Source organism: Cryptomeria japonica, chromosome 1 (genome assembly GCF_030272615.1).
Source record: "Cryptomeria japonica chromosome 1, Sugi_1.0, whole genome shotgun sequence".
In the NCBI taxonomy this organism is placed as follows: Eukaryota; Viridiplantae; Streptophyta; class Pinopsida; order Cupressales; family Cupressaceae; genus Cryptomeria; species Cryptomeria japonica.
This window is the reverse complement of record NC_081405.1, coordinates 589513772-589536025: the sequence shown is the minus strand read 5'-3', so window position 1 is coordinate 589536025 and position 22254 is coordinate 589513772.

Below are 22254 nucleotides of genomic sequence, written 5' to 3'. Positions count from 1 at the left end.
TATTTGATCGGACGGTTGGTGTGACTTCGCTAGATAAACATGGAAGGGTTTTATGCTCTGTGAAATAGCGAAAGAGTGAAAAGAAAAAATACTCAGGATAGTTTTGACCCGTTGGAGCCAAATTTTTGAATTCTTTCATGAATTTAATTCTGAAGAGACGAGCGAAGCATGTGGTGTTAATGTCATAGTTAAGATGCCCAGTTGCCATATATACTCTCGCATCAATTGAATGAAGGTATCATTTCAAAGAAGTTGTTGCAGAGAAAGTTGGTGCAGAGCAGAATTTTTCAAGCCGAAATCAAGTTTTCTTGTTCTTTGCTTACCCATTGCTTGAAAATTGTTGAGTTGTGGTTTTGTTCTATTAAAGAACTGCTTTGATTGATAATTGGCATAGTTGCATACTTTCAAAATGGCACCCAGATGGGAATTGACAGGAAAGGTGAACTATTAGGACAGAAACATTTGTGATGACTTTCTAGAGCAGTTAACCATGTCAACTAATTTCGGGGCTAGGGGCAAAGAGTTAGTACCAAAAAAGCCTCATTTGAAAAATGGGGATGGACTGTATGACAAAGGAAATTGGTTAAGGGACCCCGAAATAGGGATATTAGGTCTAAGTCTTTTTAAAGTTGGTTTTGGTCAAAGACATGCCCCTGCCCCTTTGAATAGCATCTAGGAACTCGATGTGGGGAAGCTTGTGGTCCCTGGTGTGTTCATGGATGTAGATTTGTTGACCTTGATCACACAGAATTATGAACCTGCTGCTAGATGTATCAGAAATATAAAGGGATCAGCCCTAGTTGAAATCAAAGATGATGAGTTTAGAAATGTTTTCAAGCTTAGTGAAGCTTCAAATTATCTTGATCCTATTGATTTTGAAGCATTATCTCAAGTATACAATGCACAAATAGATCATCTTAGGAGTGGCCCATTGAGAGAATTCTTTGTTAAAATCGGAGGGTTAACAGTTGTAGGCCCTAGTAAAATGGAACCATTTTCCCTAAATTTGTTTACTTTAAGAGATAAGGGTATGTATTTGGTGTAGGAGCACCCTTCAAAGGGCTCCCACCATTTACTTTTGATTGTGTTCTTGCTTCTTTAAGAAGCCACTGTATATAAAATAAGAGTCATGTACTCATAGGTCCTAGTTAGGGTCCTAGTTGAGGTCCTAGGGTCATGAGTCAAAGTTGATTTTTTCTTTAAAGTAGAGGGTATGTGTTCCTTTAAGGTGTTTTAGGGTCCTTCTTAGCATGGTGGTGTCCTTAGGATACCCCAATGTGGGCCTAGGAGTCAAGAAAAGCAACATTGAGAAAGTTGCTCAAAGTTGCAAAAGTTGCATGACAACTTTTAAAAGTTGTCAAGCAATTTTTCCCCCTAATAGGTAAAAATCCTTAGTTTAGCGTGGACAACCCAAATGTTGGCACACAGACTAAGGAAAAGGTAGTATAAGTAATTGCAAACCCTAAGTTAATGGGTTGGATAATAGATGTTGTATAGAAAAGGCAAAGTGACTTGAGTGTGACTGCAATTTTGTTGCCAGTCGGCACTAATGGAGTAAACAAAGATTGTTAATGGATTGATTTTTGAGCAAAACTGTGTGGATTGTCTTGTATGGTGTAATTAATTCCATTGTGAGCAATTAGATTGGGTTTGTTTTGTAGGTTGTGTGTGTTTGTAAATATTTTGTGAACTTGCTTCTCATTGTCCAGTTTTGGACTGGTTTGTGTCAATGGGTTCATAACTCCATTCCCCATTGTGGAACCACCATGAAACCATGGGGAATGAAAGTGCAAACCTTGTACTATACTTCCAAAAAAGTAGGGCCCTTGAAGATGCAGGGAGGCCATTTAAAGATCCACTCATAGGCGAGACTAAATAGTGGCCGACTAGGAGGGGTTAAGTTGCAGAGGTCTTGGAGAGCAAGGAAGGTCAGAGGAGGAGGCACCCTTTGGAGGAGTTGTAGAGGGGTGAGTGGAGCACAATTGGTGTGAAGGAGGAGCTTCCACCAATCTAGACAAGGTGGCAAGAGTACCAAACCTACACTGTGACCCTGGTAGGCCTAAAAACCCTCCTAAAAATCGTTAAAAACCTTAAAATCCACCTAGGGCAGTGTACGAACACTTGGAGGCCTAAAACCTAAAAAATACTTCAGTCCTTGCAAAATGAATGGCAGGTATTTTTGAAGGTTTCACAAGAAAATGCATCATTTGCAAGAGGGAGCCCTAAAGGACCGATTAGGAGGCCTAATTGGTCACAATCCTTGTAGCCCTATTTTGTAGGTGAAACACAAAATAGTGAAATCGTTAAGGGGTTGAAAGCTTGAAACCTCTTGGGAACACATGAATGGGTGGAAAAACCATGTATTAGACCTGACCTATCCTTGCTAAGACCTAGGAAGGTGTGGAACAAGCTAGACCCTTATTAGCCTAAGTAAGGGTTCCTTGAATCTCATGAGTAGGTGAGACCTTAGGAGTAGTTTTTCAAGCTGTTGGTGGGTGGATTGGGCAAGGTCAGGGGATTCCACAAGTAGGAGAAGATCTAAAGACCCTATGGGTGGTTAGAGCACCTGGTGATCCAAGGAAAGGATCCAAGAGCATAGACTAGGCTAGTCTATCCCAAACCCCATCCCATCAGATTGGTATCAGAGCAAGTTAAAGATTTGGTAGACCATGTATGTCTCTGTAGTCTGGTGAATCAGTAGGGGAAAGCACAATGGTCACCAATGGAGAGCTGGCTAGGGAGGTAGAAGAGCAGAAAGAGAAGAATAGACTCCTTGAAGAAGCTATGAGCGAGATAAGGGATAAGCTATAGGAAGTGGTGGATCAGAGGACACAAGGACCTTGGGGTGAAGACACCAAGGATAAAGGAAAGAAAACATTATACCTAAACTAGATCCCTTGTTCAGTGAAGAACCTTTTGTAAAGGCTATTAAGGCCTTGAACACTAAATATTTTGAAGGATTGCCACATTTCTATGGAAGGATGGACATTGGCACTGTCATGGAATGGATTGAGGGTATGGATAACCACTTTGAGTGTGAAGGAGTGACATAGGCTCAAAAGGTTAAGGTTGCCAAAGCAAGATTAAGGGGAGCAGCTTTGACATGGTGGAAGTACCTGCAAGAAGAGAGAGTTAGCATGGGGAAGCTACCTATTGCCAATTGGAAGGCCACGGTGAGTAAGATCAAGGAGAACTACTTACCAGAGGATTATGAAGTCCAAATTCATAAGAAGAGATAGGGATTGAAGCAAAAAGACCTTGATGTGACCTCCTACACTGAAGAATTTCAAAATCTTTGTCTTAGATCTAAAGTCCAAGAAGATGAATCTATCAAGGTGGCTAGGTATCTAACCGGCCTAAAGTGGGACATTCAAGAGGAGATAAGCCTATGGACTCCTACTACTATCCAAAAATTTCATCAACTTGCTACCAAGGTGGAAGAGAGGAACAAGAGGAAACGAGACTCTAATAACCAGGGTAGAGGTAGAGGTAGAGAACAAGTGAATCACCGAGGTGGTTACCAAAGCAAGGCAAATGAGCAAAGGAACCAAGGAGAAGCCAAGCTGACTCATCATGGCAGTGAAACCAATCTCAGAGGAGGCCATTCTAGAGGAAGAGGGGAACAAGGGGTTAAAAGTAGGGGTAGAGGTACCGACAAGGGTAACTCCTACTTTTCAACCATGAAATGTTACAATTGTGGTCAATTGGGACACCTGGCCTATAGATGCTCTGACAAGCCTACATCTTCAAATAGTGGAAAGAGGGTTTCTTATGCTCATGAAGACTCATCAAGTAGCAAGACACTTGAGGTGGACCATATTGAATCAAAGATTGGAGAAAATCTAATGTTCAATAGGGTCTTGATAAGACAACTAGTTAAGAATGAACCTAAGCATAGGAGAGCATTGTTTAGGGTGAGATGCAAGATCCTTGGTAAAGTTTGCAAGGTGATAGTTGATTCTGGGTCAACTGATAACATAATATCAGGGGAGGCAACCAAGAAGTTGAAACTCACAAGGATACCCCACACTAACCCATATAAGGTGACATGGTTGAATCAAGAGTAGAGTGTGCTAGTCAATGAACAGACTTGGGTGGAGTTTTCTATTGGAGGATACAAGGATAAGATCCTTTGTGATGTGTTACCCATGGATGCCTATCACCTATCACTAGGTAGACCCTGGCAATTTGATAGGAAGGTGATCTATGATGGAGAGGAGAACTCCATTTCCTTTAAGAAGGATAGCAAAACTTTTAAGATTCAGTCTTTGATAGAGAATGAAGAGGGAACCTCAAAAACACCTAGTGTCTTATTGGCTACTGGTAAAGAGTTCTTACACCTACTACATGAGGAGGAGATAGTGAGGTGTGCTATCTTTGTGAAGCCAAAGGAGGAGGAAGACAAGTTGCAGGCAGAGATACCCAAGGAGGTGAAGCAAATGTTGCAAGAGTATAAGGACATAGTGAGTGATGGAGCACCTACAATACTCCCACCAAGAAGGTCTATAAGCCACCAAATAGACTTTGTTCTTGGTGCATCTCTACCTAACAAAGTTGCATATAAGCTCACACCTGACCAAAACAAGGAGGTAGCAAGGCAAGTGTAGGAGTTGTTGGAACAAGGACTGATCAAGAAGAGCATCAGCCCATGCGCAATCTCGGTAGTGCTAGCATCCAAGAAGGGAGGCAAGTGGAGACTTTGCACTGATTCAAGGGCAATCAATAGGATCACCATAAGGTATAGGTTTCCTATTCCTAGAATAGAGGATTTGATGGACTTTTTAGGAGGTGCTATGTATTTTACCAAGTTGGACCTTAAAAGTGGTTATCACCAGATTAGAATTAAGGAGGGTGATGAGTGGAGGACTTCTTTCAAGACCATAGAGGGGTTGTAAAAATGGCTTGTGATGCCATTTGGACTCACCAATGCCCCAAGAACCTTCATGAGGTTGATGAATGTGGTGTTAAAAGACTTCATAGGTAGGTTTGTGGTGGTGTACCTAGATGACATTCTCATCTATAGTAGAACCAAAGAGGATAACCTTGAGCATTTGAGGTTAGTCTTAGAGAGGTTGCATGAGGAGAAGTTATCAATCAACCTAGAGAAGTGTGACTTCTTGAAGCAAGAGCTGGTCTACTTAAGATTTGTGGTGTCTAAGGGAACCTTGAAGATGGATCCAGGCAAAGTGGAGGCAATCTTGAATTGGCCTACCCCTAGAATAGGGACTGAAGTTAGGAGTTTCCATGGTTTAGTCCGATTCTATAGAAAGTTTGTGAGGAACTTCAGTGGCATATGTGCACCAGTCCTTGACATCATAAAAGGAGGCCTTAAAACTAGGTTCAAATGGACTGAGGAGGCTGACAAAGCACTTCAATTATTGAAGCAGGAAGTAGCCACAAAACCTATCCTTCTCCTACCTACTTTTGACAAGCCATTCACATTGGAGTGTGATGCAAGTGGAATTGTAGTAGAGGGTGTATTGAGTCAAGAGGGAAGACCTATGAAATATTTCAGTGAGAAGCTCAATGAAGCAAAGAAGAAGTACCCAACCTATGACCTAGAATTGTATGCATTAGTGCAGTCTCTTAATAAATGGAGGCATTACCTACTTCCAAAGGAATTTGTGGTGTTCACAGACAACTAGGCTTTGAGTTACTTTAACACTTAGGAGAAGCTTAGCAATAGACATCTGAAATGGATGGAATACCTCCAATCCTTCACCTTCACCATCAAGCATAAAAAGGGGCAACTCAACAAGGTGGCAAATGCCTTAAGTAGGAAGTTGTTGACAGTTCAAGAGTTATAGTTGCAGAGCATAGGAAGAGAAGGTTTCAAGGACCTTTATGAAGGAGATGAAGACTTCTCATCAGCTTACAAGGTTTGCAAGGAGTTTGAGAACCATTTCCATGGTGAGTATGCAGATTATACTCTCCAAAATGGTCTCTTGTTCGGAGGTAATCAGTTGTGTGTGCCAAGAGGATCCATGAGGGTAAACCTCATCCAAGAGAAACACAATGGTAGTTTAAGTGGACACTTTGGAGTCAACAAAACCTTGGATTTAGTACAAAGGTACTACTATTGGCCCAAGTTGCCAAGAGATGTGAAGAGGTATGTGGAGCAATGTGGTGTGAGTCAAAGAGCAAAAGGAGGATCAAGCAATGCTGGTCTCTATCAACCATTGCCGGTCCCTAATAGGCCTTGGGAATGTATAAGCATGGACTTTGTAGTAGGACTTCCCAAGACAAAGACAGGTATGGACAACATCTATGTGGTAGTAGATATATTTTCCAAGATGAGCCACTTCATTCCATGTAAAACTACACATGATGCTAGCTATGTGGACATCTCTTCTTTAAGGAGATTGTGAGGATTCATGGACTTCCTTTAAGCATTGTTTCAGATAGGGACAACAAGTTCATGGGCCATTTTTGGCAAACATTATGGAGGAGACTTGGAACTAACCTCTCATTTAGCTCAGCTTAGCATCCACAAACTGATGGTCAAACTGAAGTCATCAATAGGGTGTTAGGCAATCTGTTGAGCTATTTAACTAAGGAGTATGGGCAGACATGGGATCTAATCATCCCTCAAGTAGAGTATGCATATAATGACAGTGCAAATAGGACCACTAGAAGAAGTCCTTTTGAGGTTGGCTATGGTAGGCATCCAAGAGGAGTGTGTGAACTCAAGAAACTTGTTTCCATGGAGCTGAAGAGTGGGTAAGCAGAGGAATTCACTCAAACCATCAATGAATTCCAAGAGTAGGTTAAGAAAGCCATCCTTGAATCCACTCAAAAACTGAAGGCCAAAATGGATGAGAAAAGGAGAGAGGTTCAGTTCAAGGTGGGTGACTATGTGATGGTCCATTTGAGCAAAGCTAGGATGCAAAGTGGCAAGCATACCAAACTGCAAATGAAGAGGGTAGGACCTTGTAGAATTCTAGAAAAATATGGTGAGAATGCCTATAAGGTTGAACTTCCTTCAGACTTAGCCATTTCACTAGTCTTCAATGTTGCTGATCTGATCATGTATAAGGGTGAGATAGAAGGGCAGACTGAAAACCAAGCCAAGGTACTACAAGACTTGGATGTGAATGCCTTACCTCAAGTGAAGTAGCCCATAGTAGAGGAGATCTTACAGTCAAGGGTGAAGAAGTCTACTCAACACCAGGTCTACATGGAGCACTTGGTGAAATGGGCAGGTCAACCTGTGTCTGAAGCTACTTGGGTGGAAGAGTGCAAGTTCAAGAAGCTTGGCATTGATCTGGCTCTTCTCACTCCTGTAATTCCTTAATTTGTTGTAGAGGGGGAGTATGGTCTAGGAGAACCCTTCAAAGGGCTCCCACCATTTTCTTTTGATTGTTTTCTTGCTTCTTTAAGAAGCCATTGTATATAAAATAAGAGTCATGTACTCATAGGTCCTAGTTAGGGTCCTAGTTGAGGTCCTAGGGTCATTTGTCAAAGTTGAGTTTTTCTTGAAAGTAGAGGGTATGTGTGGCTTTAAGGTGTTTTAGGGTCCTTCTTAGCATGGTGGTGTCCTTAGGATACCCCAATGTGGGCCTAGGAGTCAAGAAAAGCAACATTGAGAAAGTTGCTCAAAGTTGCAAAAGTTGCATGACAACTTTTAAAAGTTGTCAAGCAACTTTTCCCCCTAATAGGTAAAAATCCTTAGTTTAGCATGGAAAAACCTAATGTGGGCACATAGACCAAGTTAAAGGTAGTATAAGTAATTGCAAACCCTAAGTTAATGGGTTGGATATCAGATGTTGTATGAAAAAGGCAAACTGACTTGACTGTGATTGCAATTTTGTTGCCAGTCGGCACTAATGGAGTAAACAAAGATTGTTAATGGATTGATTTTTGAGAAAAATTGTGTGGAGTGTCTTGCATGGTGTAATTATTTCCATTGTGAGCAATTATATTAGGTTTGTTTTGTAGGTTGTATGTGTTTGTAAATATTTTTTGAACTTGCTTCTCACTATCCAGTTTTGGACTGGTTTGTGTCAATGGGTTCATAACTCCATTCCCCATTGTGGAACCACCATGAAACCATGGGGAATGAGAGTTCAGACTTTGTACTATACTTCCAATCAAGAAGGGCCCATGAAGATGCAGGGAGGCCATTTAAAGACCCACTCCTAGGCGAGACTGAACAGTGCCTGACTAGGAAGGGTTAAGTTGCAGAGGTCTTGGATAGCAAGGAAGGTCAGAGGAGGAGGCACCCTTCGGAGGAGTTGTAGAAGGATGAGTGGAGCACCATTGGTGTGAAGGAGGAGCTTCCACCAATCTAGAAAAGGTGGAAAGAGTACCAAACCTACACTGTGACCCTAGCAGGCCTAAAAACCCTCCTAAAAACCCTTAAAAACCTTAAAATCCACCTAGGGCAGTGTACGGACACTTGGAGGCCTAAAACCTAAAAAATCCTTGAGTCCTTGCCAAATGAATGGCAGGTATTTTGGGAGGTTTCACAAGAAAATGCATCATTTGCAAGAGGGAGCCCTAAAGGACTGGTTAGGAGGCCTAATTGGTCACAATCCTTGTAGCCCTATTTTGTAGGTGAAACACAAAATAGTGAAATCAGTAAGGGGTTGAAAGATTGAAACCTCTTGTGAACACATGAATGGGTGGAAAAACCATGTATTAGACTTGACCTATCCTTGCTAAGACATAGGAAGGTGTGGAACAAGCCAGACCCTTATTAGCCTAAGTAAGGGTTCCTTGAATCTCATGAGTAGGTGAGACCTTAGGAGTAGTTTTTCAAGTTGTTGGTGGGTGGATTGGGAAAGGTCAGGGGATTCCACAAGCAGGGGAAGTTCTAGAGACCCTAGGGGTGGTTAGAGCACCTAGTGATCCAAGGAAAGGATCCAAGAGCATAGACTAGGCTAGTCTATCCCAAACCCCATCCCATCAGTATTGGACACTGTGTCAGATGTTTGGAGAAGATGCTAAGAAACATATGGCAACCCATTATATGCTGATGATTGCCCAAATTCTAAACCCTTCCCTAGAAATAACATTTGATTTTTCCCCATACCTCACTGATTCTATTCATGCAGGGCTTGTAGGGATTAAAAATGGTAAGGCGGATAGGCCATTTGGATGGTACTCCCTGTTAATGCATATGTTTTTGTTCAAAGGTGCTGATTATTTTGCAAAAGATATGGATTTGGTCAAGGTTAAAGATAAAGAGGAGATGTTTGTGCAACTTTGGAGCACTATTCTATCTTGGGATAGAGAGGATGCTAGTTTTTTGAAGTTTGATAGATGCTTTGCATCTAAGATTAGAGTTCTTTAATGTGCAGAAAACCCTAGGATTCCTAAGGCTCTTTTGGAATTCCTTAGGCCTAAAGAGTTTGCAGAAGATATCAAGATTGTTCACAACTGGGGAGACATGTATTTGTACCCTGTTTCTACTATTTTCAGAGTATATGGCTTTAGAGGAACCCCCTATCTACTACCCTATCAGGTCCCATTGAAGATAGGGATTGCAAAAGTGTTGAGACAGATTGGAGGAGTACAAGAGGCTGAGCTAACCAATAGGGGTAAAGGGACCATTTTCCCAACTATTACCATGGCCCTTCATTTTCTAATTACCAAAGGTGGCTGGAAATACTTTGAAGAATTCTTTAAGCCATATATGTTGTCAACTATAGTTTCAAGGTGTGCAGACCCTGAGGATTTCTTCAATGGCATGTTGAGAAAGAGGGTAGTATGTAAAAGTAGGCCTCACCAATTTCAATTTCCTAAAGATTTAATTAGAAATGAATTCAGCTTAGATGAGCAGAAATTAAGAAAGGAGAAGTGGGTTGCATACAAAAGAGGACTTGATTTTATTCATCAATTTGATTGTAGCTATGACCCTCTTTCTAGTTTTACCCCTTTTGAAGAGAAGGTTAAATTCTTAATTCTTTATTTTGAAGACCAAATGCAAACCCTGAAAGAAAAAAGGGAGGCTATAATGCAAAATGATCCTGATAGGGCTAAATTGGTCTTAGCTAAGTCTACGTTTTCTAAGACTATCCCACCTAGTAATTATATGATGCATAAAAAATTTAAATATACTGTGATGATGCCAGTGACAAGTGAGCCTTCCACTTCAAGAGGAAAAAGGGCCATTGAAGATGTCATTGATATTCAAGATTCCCCTAAAAGGCAAAGAGTAGGGAAGGAAGTTCAAACTGATGAGCCTCAATACTCTCCATCTCAATCCCCTATTCACATAGAAGATGAGCAAGAAGTGGCTGAAAAATTTCTATAGTTAGGGAGTCTCGGTGAAATTGCATACACCTATGATGAGACCCAAGAGGGAATGTCGGAAGAGCCACCTAGTGCTGAAATGAATATAACTGATGGTGAGCTAAAGGGAAAGGAATTAGACCTCACTGTCAAACAAGCTAGTGAAGAGTTTCTGGCTAATAGCAATTTTGTCACAACAGGGGATTTCATGCAATTTGTATGGAAACAAAACATTGAACAATTCAAGGCTAGATGTGAAAAGAGAATGAGTGAGTAGCCTCACAAAGATACAAATTCAGTGGAAGAAGAGGTTAAACAATAAATGATGGTTGAATTAAAAGCTATCACTCCTGAAGCTGGAAGAGAGATGGTGTAAAATGTTGGTGTTCTAATCCTCCCTAAATGGGATATAGCAGATGCATTGGTTCCTAAAGTAGTTAGAAAAGAAACCAAGCCAATGAAGGGAGTGACATTTAGCAAAGATAAGGCTTCTCTGGTCATGTGGTCCCTCAAGAGGGATGAAAGTAGAAGAAGGAAAGATACCTCAAGATCTAATCTTCTAGGAGGTATGATAGTAAAATGAGTCCAGGATACAAGGGTGGTAGAAGCTGCCAGTACAATCTTAGAAACTGCAAATTTTAATGTGGTAGTAGCAGAGAAAGAAGCAAAGGAAAATGCTGATCTCCAAGTCAAGTTGGAGACAATTTTAAAGGCTTATAATGAAGACAAAAAGGAGGTAGCCAATAGGGATACTATTATTGCTAGACTTCAGAGTCAGTTGGTAGGACAACACCAAAGAGGTGAGTCATCTACCCTGGTGATCTCTTCTTCTCCAGCAAGAACTCCACCTACTAGTCCTACTATAGAATCCCCCCCCTTCTCCTATTCCTTTTGGTTTTCAATTAGCTAAGACTGTTCAACATGAGTTGGAAAAAATGAAACAGGCTCAAGCCTTGTTTGCAAGTAAGTATGAAGAGAAGGTAAAGGCCACCATTTTGAGCTTTGCTGATACAGTAGAGGCCCCCACTATGCACACTAGTATGAAAAGAATTTTAGACACTCTGTGTGAGTTAAATAAGGACAAGGCTATTTTAGAGCCTATTTTGAATAAGTGGATGTGAAGAGAAGTGGATTTAGAACTTATGTGTGCATCCTATGATGAAGCAGGATCTAATGTTACAATCAAATCCACATGTGAGTTGGCAAAAGGTTTGACCAAGTTAGCAGAAGGAAGAGCCAATGTAGAGAGGAAAGCTAACTTGTACAGGAAAGAATATACTGAGCATAAATTTGAATTGTTTCTTGGGGGTTTTGTCAGCCAAAATTAGTTGAAGGACAAACAGGTATGGCTTGATGAGCTAGGAGCTAATTTGTCCTTGAGGGTAAATGAAATTGTTAACAAAGATGACACCTCTGTTTGTTAAAACAATCGAGGAGATAGAAAAGATAAAATCACATTACGGTTTTTTGGAATCAGAGGTGAGGAAAATAAGAAACTCTTGGAAAATGTTACTTAAGTTAGAGAAAAAGATTGTTGGTTACTCATGGCCTACTCATGATGTGTTCCAAGAGTGGACCAAAAGGTATGTAGTGCAAGAGGAAGATTCTCCAGAATAGTTGGAAGATGCTCCAAGACAGTTAGAAGATGTTGCAGAAGAGTTACCAACCGAAAAGGCTGTTGAGATAGAAAAAGACCTGTAGCTGCTTCTTGAAAGAAGCTATGGTTGTAACTAATTTTCTTTAGGAATGTTCAAAGCTTGTATGCATCCATAATGTTATAAATGGATACCATGATAGCGGAAAAATGATCACAAGAATTTGTAAAGAAACTTTGTAGAAATTTATTTGCGTTTTTTCTAGTGTTTCATAGAAAACTATCTAAGTTTTGTAAGATTTTGCAAATTGAATATAAATATACAGACCATTAACTTTGAGCCTAAAATTTGTGTTGTCTTTTGGTATGCTTTCAAATATTTTACTGGTTTCATTTGGGTAGTTTAGGGTTATTTCAATTGAACAGTGATTGTAATGCAATCTTTATAGATATGTTTCTTAGCTTTCTTCTTTAGGAGGGGAATTAAATACGTGAGAAATATCTTTATCAGTAGGTTATTTGTTGGGAACTTTGAATTTGATGAACACTTTTTAGTATAACAAGGGAGGATTCTTATACATGTCAGGCATGTATGGAGTTGGTAGAAGCCAAAGTGATTGAGATGTATGGATATGTTTAATTTTGAAGTTCTTGTTTAAAATAGATGACTCTGTATCCTAGATAAGGCATTGGTATTTGTTAGTGTTTTCTTTTCTAAATCTCTTGAGGATCAACACTAAAAATGAGCCTAACTTTTCCTATATTTTTTCATTTTTTCATTTAAGGTGATAAGATCCACTATTTTTTGGATAATGGTTACTGTGGATTTTGTTTAAAAGTGTGAAAGTATTCATATAAGGTATACACACCTGAAATTTGGCTAATTTCTAAGTGTAGAAGGTTATTAAAACCTTGTCATATGTTGCTCTAAGGTTCTTGTTCCTTGATTTCTCCATTCACATACATAGTTATTCTTTCTCATCAAAGGGGATAAGAAGGGGATCAGAATTTGAGAACAATAGGTCCCACCAACAAAAGGTATCAAAGAAAGCAGAGGTGGCCCCCACCGATGAGAAAAGGCTTTCGAAGAAACAATATCATTGATGCAAGATAAAGAAGATTCACCAAAAGAAGCATTCTCATCGAAAAACTGATATTGATAAAATAGAAGAAAACTACATCGATGAATGATATCGATAAGGATATGAGTTTCGATGGGAGGACAAAAGAAGTCACGAAAGTCCAAAGTCTCTTCGACATGAAACCCGGTGGACAACAAAAAGATTTTGATGAGAATATGAGTTTTGAGGAGACTAAAAGGTATGTCTCCAATACACATGGTTTCATCGATACAACTTTATTGGTGGAAGATGACAAAGAGAGGATAAAAGGGGCTTTGGTGAGACAACAAACCCATTCATCAAAGGAGCATAGTGATATTGATGGAAAAAGCATTTCGATGGAAAACTAAAGGAAGTCACCAAAGCCCAAGGTTTCTTTGACATAAAAAGGGACCAATGGATACCAGATAGGTATTGGTGAGGAGACGACAATACTCAATTTGTTTATCTTCTAGTTTGTTACACAAAAAATGTTGGTTATCGATTATATGCCGAAAAGCCATAGCACTTGGTAATAATGTAACTGATAGACTCATCGAGAGGTGGTGGGTTTAAAAATTGTCTCATAAGTTTACACAATAAGTCCTAAAGAAATATAAAGACTCTGTAGCCCAAACAACGAAGAAAGGCACTGGTCATCTATAGAATACAATTCATCAGTTCACATTTCATTTTAAAGAAATAGGAGTAGCTAAGTAGGAAATACAGAGTAGACTATAAATAGTGTATATACATAAATTTGAAGCACAGAAATCAAATAATTTCTACAACAACAATCTTGAACTCATCTGCTATATCTCCATCCTAGCAATTTATGCCATTCCGAGATGCATTAGGTTAGTCTTAGTTACTAGAACATAATTTGAAACATGCATTAGGATTTGTCCTCCTTACAAATAGTGCAATATTAAAAAGGTATTATCAAAGCTACAACCACAATTCAAAGAGGAAGCTTACAAAGATTGGACAAAGCTAGGTACAGTCATAAGTCAAGGCAAATTCATAGTTGAAACTCAGTCCAAAATAGTGAAGAAGTGCAACAAATGACATGAGAAGTCTAAAGAAGTATTATAGCAATCATGAGTCATGGATTAATGAAGAGATTTTTTGCATCCATGATACAATCCTTAAAAGCATCCATGATACAATCTCAAACACACTTTTTACCATTCTCTTGGTGATTTTTCCCAATTGTGTATGTCTTGCTTATGTATGAAAATGGCATTTTGCAGCTTTCCACCGAGCATGTATTTGAGATGTCTTTGATTTAGATATGGCATGAGCTTAGTCGTAGAGTGAGACTAGGGAGTTGGACCATCTCAACCATGGTGTGCCTGCATATGTATATAGTTTTGTGTATTCATTAAAGATTTTCACTTAATTTTAATCAACTAAAGAGCAATATTCATGACTTACAAGTAATAAAAAAACTACAAGGATGAGGCATATTCATTACTTACAAGTAATAAAAAAACTTACAGGGATGAGGCATGTTCATAACTTTTGCAGTCCGACCTTGGATATCAATAGTAGAAGCAACTCATATTGTTCATGTATAGACAAGACAATATGGGAGTTCATTATACCTAGCAACTTGTGGTGTTGTTGTTTGTGTTGGCTCCACTTGCACCCTGCAATTAAGATTCAATATACATTATTCAATAAAGTGAACTGTGCAACATAATGAAATATTGAAAAGTGTGTTACCTTGTTGAGCTTCGCTTGGTTTCGAGAATAGTTTAATATTCTGTACTTAACAAGGGCAACCATGTGAAGGTGGAAGCTCATTTGGCCCCTCCCCCTCCCTTAACATTACTCTAAATTCCCCATTAACATGTTATAACATTCATTCATTAATTCTTTCTACCATTAATAAAATATAGCATTCATTCATTAATATCACATAATGTTCATTAACACATAACATTGATTAATATTAATTAACATGAAACATTCATCAATATTAATTAACACATATAATCCATAACCATTAATTAGCACATAATTACATTCACTAACACATAAAATCAGTCATTATCAAATTAGTTAGATTACAATCATTTCTTTCTTTGTTTTTTCTTTGAAGCTATGAAAAGACTAAGTGGAACATCAGTTTCTTCATCATTTCCCCCCTCTGCAGATGTTCCACCAACTACTCGTGATCTCAATGTATGCCTAGTCCTATATTGAGGATGAGGACACTGAACCGAAGGGGGGTCCTCTGCAATAACAAAGAAATGGGTTAAATTCAAAAAAAAAATTATTATTGTTACAAGTATTTCATTAATTTAGAGAACATAATTGTTGTGCTCTTTACCTAATGGGGCCACATCATTTTGTGTAGCCTTAACCTCAACATGTTGAACACCCTCTAGATCATCTGGAGTTGAAATACTAAAGGGTACATTAATGCTGAACATCAATTGCAATTATATTTGTTTAAAGCAATAACAATGGTCCTCTTTACCTGAGTGGGGAACATCACGTTCTTGAGGTTGTGTACCCAGATCATGCTCCACTTGCTCACCACCGACTACATGCTCTAAAATATTAACAAAAAAGGTTGCATTAATTACTACTCTAATTACAAATTAAGATATATATACTTGTATTAATAGCTAAATAAATAAATTTGAATAGCGAATGAATGCCTCCACTACTGGGATGCACATCTAGACCTTCATGTGCAGGTGGTGTTTCACAATTAGCAGGTTGCATTCCAATGACATGCACATTGTTATCATTGCTTGCTTATTTAAAACAAATATAGTCACTTTATGTTGGAACTCAACATCAATTAGATTATTGGTAAAGTATTCAATTTGAAACAACTTCCCTTTACCATATTTACCTATGTGACGGATGCACTCGAATGTTGTGTATGCCCACTCAATTCTCATAGCCGATCAACCATGGCTAAATAGCCTTGCTGGTAGGTAATTCTCTTATCATCTTCTATGGGCGCTCTATTGAATTCAGAGCCCTGCATTTTCGCTTGGTATCGTGAATTTTGGTTGCATTGTTTGATAAAAAAAAATGTTTGCAATTTATTAATATTTTGATGCAATATTTCGTTTACATGAGATACTTACACTTCGTGCAGTAAGTTTCATGTAACCACCAAAGCTGAGTTTGTGTTGCCCGTGCTTTTCTTGCCTTGCCTTGGTTGCCTTTGATGTGTCACTTAGTCTATAAAAAGTTTGAAATATGTTAGATTATATAAATATAAAGAGTAATTAATTAGTACATGATTACATTCTTAATAGTATCTCGTACCTTCTTCTGGCATCTAGTGGTGTATTTCCTTTTTTCCTTTCAATTCTCTCCTTGGCATCCAAAATCAGGTCCTTCCACTCCCTCTCTAGAATCATGGGGAGACACTTGTACTTTAGGTTCCTCTCCAAATGGGTCCTGTATTGGTCCCTCACATACTTTAGATATGTGCCAGGTTTTTCAAGGAGCTTGGTTTTGTCAAAGGTGTCATTTCCAAACCACTCAACCATTTGGTTTGTCAATTCATCTTTTAACCTTTTTTCTTGGTCAGTCCACCTTTTAAAGCAAAAACAAACCTGTTAGATTAAAAAATGAACTGAATCTACATTTATTACACTTCAAAAAATGGATCAAAGGAAAACAATTCTAGCAATGATATGAAATCAAAAGTGGATAAGGGTTAGTTCACATATGATGTACCACCTTTTACGTCTGGTGGGCCCAAATATCTGCAATGCAATGTCACTAAGATGTTTATAGAAAATATCATTGCCTGCAAAAAAATCATGGGATCATTAGTCCAAAATGAGTGATCATAAAGTAAATTACAATTAGAGTATATATAATAATAATTTTAAAGTACCTGGAACCTTTTGTATCTTTAAGGGAAGCATTTCTTTGTCGCTCACCACCAATGTGGCCTACAATGTTCCCGTAAAAGCAATACGAGAAGATCCAAGAAATGATGGTATGTTATCAGTAGTAGTCACCTCTGGCACATCCTCATGTGCATCTCCTCCTGCAAAAAATGAATCCACTATGAAATGGCATTAGAGTTCAAGGAAGAACGCTTGAAGGGAAATAAACACATGATAGAAGATAGAGAAAAAGAGGGATCTACCAATAGTGGGCGGGCTAATATGACATGCACTAGAGGATGTTTGCATGCTACGTGTTGTCGACATCGCAGTTGGCAATACAGGTGAGGGTGACCTCTGATGAGGTGGTGGCGGCATTTGCATAGTAACATTGACAACACCTAAAGAATAATAAATTAAATATATCAAACATTAAATATATGAAAAGTGCAAGAATTGTAAATAGGGATGAACCTTTATTTTGAAAATTGATAGTATCAAGTATGATGTGTTTTGGGTACTCAGAGTGATAAGCCAAGCAAGTGATAATACAAGAAAATCATCATCACCTGAAGATCTTGCAACACCCTGATCGTGGGAATGACTTTCATGAGGGTAGATAAATTGCTATAAAAACAATACGTGCATATTTTAGTTAATGACATAAAAGAGAGTAAAATATAAACCATTATTGAACTTTTGTTATAATTAAAACTTTCATTACTGCTTGCAAGTTTTCATTGTCTTAAGCAATAATTCCACCCTCTGTTGTATCTCATCAGTGGTAGGATGCACGACTGCCAAAGCAACAATCTCTTTTCTAATTTTTATAAGAGGCATTTTAAAGAATTTCACAAGGTTTGTGGGATCTTCAGGGTCATCATTGCTTAACCCTAATGATTCCACATCCATAGAAAGGTGCTCAGGTACTGCAACTCCCTTTCCCTTTCCCCGAACATCCATCTATGTCAAGAATATCATTAACAATTACAAAATTAGTATAAATCACTAAAAAAAGAACATAATAATGTAACAGTTTGCTTCTATCTAATTTGTACAATTACAATGAGGTTTACCTGCTCGGTAGAAGTGTCGCAAGCTACATCTCTGTCTGTGATATGTGATGGATCCATGTCGGCCTGTGACAAAGAAAAAGTATAAAAAATGTTAGCGAAATTACATAGTACACAACATGAACAACATGAACTTTGTAGACAAAAAGAGTATTAAATAATAAAAAGATGTTGTCATCAAAATCATTGTAAATTTTTTAATTCCTTACCTTTACTTTATGTAGACTATGCAGGATCCTCAACTAAATGGTTGATGATGTCTATAGTCAAAGACTTGTTCCCACCAAGGGTGACAACATCACACAGGGACTATACCTGAAATCAACACCATCAATTGAGCATCATAAGCATTACTACATTTGTAAGTTGATAAACAATAAATACATATGTATCATAAGCATCAGAAGAATCACATGATGTGTCATCATATATATAATTGAGCATCACTATTAGCATCACATATCATGTGTCATCATTAACATGTAATCCATCACATATGTATCATAAATCACCATCCATCACATAGGTAATAAACAATCATCATCATCATCATCATCATCATCATCGTCGTCGTCATCATCATCATCATCATCATCATCATCATCATCATCATCATCATCATCATCATCATCACCACCATCAACTTCTTTGCCATCACCATCACCATCACCATCACCATCACCATCACCATCACCATCACCATCACCATCACCATCACCACCACCACCATCACCATCACCATCACCATCACCATCACCATCACCATCACCATCACCATCACCATCATCATCACCATCACCATCACCATCGAGCACCATCACTGTCACCATCACCATCACCATCGAGCACCATCACTGTCACCATCACCATCACCATCACCATCACCATCACCATCACCATCACCATCACCATCACCATCACTGTCATCATCATCATCATCTTCTTCTTCTTCTTGTTCTTCTTCATCGTCATTGAGAAACTGTCGATTGTGATCATCATCCACTTCATTTTCTACTTCTTCGATATCTTCTTCTTCCATCACATTATACTTTATCGGCCTTCCTCTTCGATCATGTCTAACAACAAATGACCAATCTGGTTTATGTGAAACCTCTGAGTAAAATACTTGCTCACATTGGCTTGGAAGAACATAGGGTTCATCCCCAACTGGTTCAAATGACCTTGTATTTAGCATTATAAAACCATTATCATGTTCAATAATAGTTCTATCAGGATCATTTTTATTCAATCGTAGCCTATACCATTTGATGATGAACAAAACTAATTTGAAGGAATTAAAGTCACCATCACCATCAAGCACCATCACTGTCACCATCACCATCACCATTAAAGTCACCATCACCATCACCATTAAAGTCACCATCACCATTCCCATGTTAACGTGCATCCAGAATGTTGACAACATTCAATCCATACCATCATCCAATCAAGATTGTTTGCAATATATAAATGTAGTGCATCCCACTCTCGACCAACTGTACAAAAAATAAATAGACATCTTACAATCGATTTATTTTGAATATTAAGAATTAATTAAATACAATAACATCTTATAATTACCTCTCACTTTCCTCAATCTACCTTTCCCCTTCAAGTACTCCCCTTCGAATTTGTTAATGGTGTTGGGATCCCAAATGCGATCCACATGGATCTTTGCTGCAAACTTAGGATGATATTCAGAAATGTACACCATAGTCTGTTATACCATATATCCCTTCAGCATAGAACCCTCAGGATGTGCTCTTTGTTGAACCAAAGCCTTCAAAAATTTCAAGTGCCTCTCAACCATCCACATTGACTTAGTGTGTACAGGTCCACACAATTCAATCTCCTCAACTTGGTGTATGAGGTAGTGTTCTTGTGCTTTGAAAAAACCTAGAGGTAGACACTTTTGCATTTCACACATTAAATGAGGAATTTTTCTCTTCCAATATTTTATATCGTCTTTATGGATTTATTTACATGACAACCACCTATAAGGTATTCAAGGCACAAAAAAATATATTACATAACAAGTAAAACAAATCGCAAATATAATATCTATACAACAAACTAAACAAATATCACTACTTACCTCATGTATTTTCCAAGATCATATATGACTTGCTTGACATTATTATCGAAGTTGTTTGGGAGAGATAGAGGTAGAATGTACTGCAACAATTATAAAATTATCTTTTCTTTTTTTTGTAACATAATGAAAAGTACATGTACATGCAGTACTTAAATACATACTAAAAACACAAGAACATGACTTACCTTAATGAAGGTATGCCAATCATGTGTTTTCATCCCTAGCCCAAATTCACTTTTCTTTGATATGAGATTGTTTATGTTTGCAACAAATCCTGTGGGAAATCAAATTTTTCGTATGACTTCTTTTATAGCATTGCTTTGCTGGTCTGTTAATAACCAAGGAAGCTCACTTATATTAATCTAGTCTCCATGGCTATTTGATTGAATGACATTTATCATTGCATGATTGGAATCCTGAATGTCATTACATATTTTGACAATTTATTATTTGTCACACCTTCCATCCAATATTTTCCATACTGTCTCTATTATATTCTTTCCAATATGCATACTATCAAACAAATGAACAATTTGTAACTGCTCATAGTAGGGCAACCTACTAAATTATCGGGGATAACTTTTTATTCCCTTAGGAAGGTGGTCATTTATGCCTTCATGACCTTCATGATCATCAATCGCATCATTAGTAAACAAAACAAAATAGAAAAGATGTTTTATGACAAACCAATAGATGGAATGGCATTACCTTGACGATTAATTCTATTATATTCCAACTTCCACAGGTGAGGTGTCATTCTTCATGGCTTTGATGTATTCTCTTCTTTCCCATTGAAAATGTTTTTCAGTATTTTGATACTTATGATTTTTGTGGAGAAAGTTCCTATACTCATCAAACACCTACTTTCCTAAACTTTTTGAGTGACGAGATTTCATCTTTGGACCACAAACAGGACATGCAAATTTTCCCAATGTATAATTGCATTAAATATGATAATTTTTTGAATTATAATGTTCATGCACAACTTAAACACTATAACATACCACAAAAATGTGTTAGCCTCGAGGCATCGTGTATTGTCCATAGAAGCATCACATGGAATTGAAATTGTGTTTGTCCTATTGGTCTAGAGACATCATACATAGTGACACCATTCTATAACTCCAGCAACTTGTCGATAAGAAGCTCGATATATACATTCATATCTTTAACTTGGTACTTACCTAATCGAATGAACAAAAACATTACATAATTATTATGACCATTTTACTACAATATTTATAATTAAATTTAGACAACTATATTTAAATGATAAAATACCTGGAACAATCATTGCCAACATTATGTGCTCCCTCTTTATTGACATCCATGGAGGAATGTTATTGTTGATAAAAATAATAGGCCACATTGAGTAAATAGATCTCATCTCTCCAAATGGATTGACACTGTTCACTGCCAATGAAAGCCTGAGATTACGAGGTTCTTCTTTAAAGTGTGGCCACTTTTCCTCTATGTCCATAAATGTTGAACCATCCACAGGCATTCAAATAATGTCATCTCAACTTCTATTGTGTGCATGGTAATCCATAAATTGTGCCAAGCTAGTGCACTTGAATAATCATTACATACGTGGAATAATGGGAATATAGCGAAGAACCTTGCGAGGAACCCTTTTTGCTATTTGATCTGTTCGATATCTACTGATATGACATTCAGGGCATTTAGTTAAAAATTCATGTTGTTTGTGATATATAATATGATCATTGGGACAAACATCTATTGCTTGATACTCCATTCCAATATCTTTCATAATGACAGATAATTCTCGGTATGAGGGAAGTAGAATATTTGATGGTGGTACCAAAAACTCACCTATCAATCTACATCAAAAAAATATAATTTGTTATAATAAAGAATATTAATGGTACAACATGATTCACAGTTTATAATGACATATATGACATACCTTAACATACGTGACATTGTTATGTTGGATAAACCATTCATAACCTTCAAGTTCACCAACAACAATATAGTGGAGAGAAGAGTTGCCTACGAGCCTTCGTAAAGGGCCTCAGATGCCTTCTCAAGTAGAGGGACATCATTAACAACATCAAGGTCATCTTCATCATCATGATCAGCTGCACGAGTACTAAATGAGTCATGGATCAATGTATTTATACCATCATCTTCATTTGTGTTTTCTGGCTCATGATCGTCATCTTCCATGGGATCATTATCTTCAGCTTTGATATTCACACCTCTATGTTTGTCCACTTCAAAAACCATATTCTTAGGGTTGTGTTGATCCATACCATGTGCT